The sequence below is a fragment of the Pseudophryne corroboree genome, chromosome 5 (assembly GCF_028390025.1).
Source record: "Pseudophryne corroboree isolate aPseCor3 chromosome 5, aPseCor3.hap2, whole genome shotgun sequence".
Taxonomy (NCBI): domain Eukaryota; kingdom Metazoa; phylum Chordata; class Amphibia; order Anura; family Myobatrachidae; genus Pseudophryne; species Pseudophryne corroboree.
Genome location: NC_086448.1, coordinates 216,535,797 through 216,539,755, shown reverse-complemented (window position 1 = coordinate 216,539,755; position 3,959 = coordinate 216,535,797). Strand labels below are relative to the sequence as shown.

Here is a 3,959-nt window from a genome sequence, read left to right as displayed (position 1 = left end):
TTATTGTTTTGAATAGAGCATCATTGTCCGTCTAATGTTTGCGTGTATGTTGATAATTACAGTGATCTGCTGCTTTTTACCACTTTACACTCCACGCAGCTACAATAAAAGGATTATCACAAACTTGTTGCCCACACAGAACCAACAATGAAATATCTGTTCTGTTCTATGTAAATGTGAGCGTTTATGAACTGCAATGAATCCCTTGGCTGCCAACTAGCATTTATAATTCATAAATTATTCCTCTATTTAATGCCTTTGTAATTCATTGTGATCATTTTGAAATGTGAGGGATGTAGAGTTGCATAATGACAACCGGCTGTTATTCAGTGGCAGCAGCTGGTGCTATGTTGGGATAATTGGTGGTTGGTATAGATCTGTCTTCAGTGAGGATGGATAATGCAGTTTGATATGTCGTTGGCCTTCAAGTGACCAAAACTTGTCACTGCTAATTCTTTGTGTATTTACATTGTCACAGGACCGTTAAATGGAAGTTAGATCCACGTATAGGCTAAAGTTTATTTAGTGAAAGATGCTAGTAAGGAAATCAGAAAATACAAAATCACCCTCCTCACATCTACCATGTTTTGTCAAACACAGATATAGCTTTTTAATTGGGATCCTTAATTATACTGTACGTAATGGGTACAGTCAAGCCAGTCAGAGATCCTGAGTACTAGTAACAGTATTGGGACACCACTGCAGTACTCCTGCATTCATACTCCTTTTACATAGGGCCTGCTTCAGTGGTGTACACAGCGATTTAGATGCAGGGGACTTGTAAAAACAATGGTAAGGGTTCATCCTCCGTCTTGTGTCTGGAGACACCCTCCTACGTGTCTCACATCTGCTGCTCACATACATACAGATGTGTCTACTTACATCTAGCCTATGTGACTTGGTGGCACAGAGCGTATTTTTGTGCAGTGTTTTCCCCAAAAATACATTTTATTCACAAAATTATGTGAATAGGACACACAAGCAGCATTAGCTAATTATAATGATATGCAGCATGCCTATATTCTGTGTGCAACCACTGTCTCATGCAGAATATAGGCATGCTGCATATAATTTTGATCGCAATGCAATGCTACTTTAAAAGCTATGTGAACAAGGTACATTTTTGGCCAGCACAAAGGTATCCGGTGCTAACAGAGTTGCACGGACCTGTCAGCTCACTCACACCAGGCATCGCCCACATGAGCCTCTGGGACCAGAAGGCCCACACTGCACAGCCTGCACCCATATAATTATATTTTCTCCTCCAGAGTCCTGTAGCACCCGGCTCTGCAGGCAGAAATCACAGGAAAAATGGTGTGGTGGCCAATTTTTCTGGTGATTTGCACGTGCACAGTATAGATGTCATTGAGAACAAGGTGCTGGCATCATGTTCCTGAAGATCTGTGCATCTGCAGTAGACTCTGGCACAAAGCCAATGTCTACAGTGCTGCTAAAAAGAAGGGTGATCGAATAGAGCCTGTACACTAGCCCCCTCTTCTCTTAAAGTGCCCCTGGTTGTACGGTAAGCAGTCGTTATATACCTTTTTTTAGGTATATAAGCGAAAGGAGAAAAACAAAAGGCAGAATAATAAAACTAAAGACAGAGTGGGAGTCTTGTTAAGGGAGACAATGCAATAGCAGATCATCTTAATAATTATTTTTGCTCAGTATTCACTACTGAAAGAGAGGGGAATGGGCCACAATTAAGTTGCAGGGATATTCAGGAAAATTAAACAAGTACATTTACTGAGGAGAAGGTCCTAACAGAACTCTTAAAGCTGAAAGTGGACAAATCTATGGGGCCAGATGCGATACATCCAAGGATACTAAAAGAACTTAAAGAGGTGCTGGTAACTCCACTGACAGAATTATTCAATTTCTTATTTGCTACAGGATTAATTTAAGATGAATGTAAAAGAGTGAACGTAGTCCCACTGCACAAAAGTGGAAGCAAGGAAGAGGCAAACAACTACAGACCAGTGAGTCTTACATCAGTAGTAGGGAAATTGATAGAAACACTCTTAAAAGAAAGAGTTGTAGACTATCTCAAATCCAGCAATTTACAGGATCTAAAACAGCATGGATTCACTGGGGGGAGATCATGTCAAACAAACCTTTATTGACTGTGTGACTAAAGTATGGCTTTTGACACTGTTCAACATCACAGACTGCTAAATAAACTTGAAAGCTTGGGATTGGATACTAGGATTATTGAATAGATAAGATATTGGTTGCAGGATAGAAAACAGAGAGTTGTGGTATGTGGAGTGCATTCACAGGAGGGAAATGTTACCAGTGGAGTACCCCAGGGATCTGTACTTGGACCAGTGCTTTTTAATATCTTTATTGGTGACATTGCAAATGGCATTAAAGGGAAATTATGCCTTTTTGCAGATGACACAAAGGTATGCAACAGGGTAGACACACCAGGTGGGGCAAATCAAATGATTGAGGATCTAGGTAGACTAGAGGAATGGTCAAGAGTGTGGCAATTACAGTGTAATGACAAAAAATGCAAAATCATGTACTTGGGCCTCAAAAATCCAAAGGCTAAATATAGTATTAATGGCACTATACTGGAAACTACTGAGGAGGAAAGGGATCTAGGAGTCACTTTCAAGTGACTTAAAGGCAGGTAAGCAATGTAACAAATCAATGAGAAAGACTAGTCAGATGCTTGGCTGCACTGGGAGAGGAATCAGCAGCAGAAAGAAATAAGTAATAATCCCACTGTATAGGTCATTGGTACGGCCTCATCTAGAATACTGTGCTCAATTCTGGAGGCCATATCTTCAAAAGGATATTAATACATTAGAGACATTAGAAATCTCAATATGTATAGTTTGTAGCAGAGAAGGGAAAGAGGGGGCATGATAGAAACTTTCAAATATATCAAGGGTTTTAACAAAGTCCAGGAGGGAAACATTCTCCAAATGAAGAGAAGCTATAGGACACGAGGACATGCATTGAGACTGGAGGGGGGGATGTCCAGGGGAAATTTGAGGAAAAATTACTTCACAGAAAGGATAGTGGACAAGTGGAATAGCCTCCCATCAGATGTGGTGGAGGCTAACACAGTAGAGCAATTTAAACATGCATGGGATAGACATAAGGATATCCTTAAAAAGAAATAAGGATCAAATAATGTTTGAAATAAAAATATTGTTAAAAAAACCCAAAACAAAGGGGCAGACTCGATGGGCCAAGTGGTTCTTATCTGCTGTCAAATTCTATGTTTCTATGTAGCTGCTACTGCTAGATTATTGTCAAGTATGCAAGCAGAAGAAGAAAAAGAAGTAACCTTGGTTGGGAGCACTCTATTTCAGAGACATCGGGTTGTAATGATTATTATGTTAAAACATAACTTTTATTTTACTATACTTAATAAAAGGAAACTACAAGGACCAACTTTGAAAATAAAGAATATTTTTTTGATGCAGCTTACGTTAAGAACAGAATTTTTTTTTTCTTAACCGTGAAAATATTAAAGAGATAATAATTTATCTTTTGCTTGAATGCATAAATTGTATGTCAGAAGCCATGCAGGTAGACCTCTTCCTATGGTACTGCCATATATGACCTACAACACCTGATCTTCCCAGGTGGTCATCCAACCTGGTACTGATCAGGCCCGACACTGTATTGCTTCCAAGATCGAACGAGATTGGGCATATACAGTGTGGTATGGTAGTAGGTAAGGTGGCACTGGCCAAGGTCAATTTAACAGAGGAATATTGGCCCAAGCAGGGAGAGGGTAATAATATATCCCCTTATGGATATTACTCTGGATACAAACGTATAGACTTTTTTTTATAAGAATGACCATCATTTGCCTTATCACTTACTCATATATAAGGGTATATGAAGGATTTAAATCATCTGGTCACTCTTGCTGGTGCAGAAAAATAAACATGGGAGTGAGAATTCTCACTCCCATGTTTATTTTTCTGCACCAGCAA

The 3,959-nt window shown here is 39.4% G+C and overlaps 1 pseudogene; it reads right to left on the bottom strand.

Moving 5' to 3' along the window:
* Positions 1 to 3,577: 3,577 nt before the first annotated feature.
* On the bottom strand, positions 3,578 to 3,696 carry LOC134930688 (5S ribosomal RNA; annotated as a pseudogene).
* Between the last annotated feature and the right edge of the window lie 263 nt (positions 3,697 to 3,959).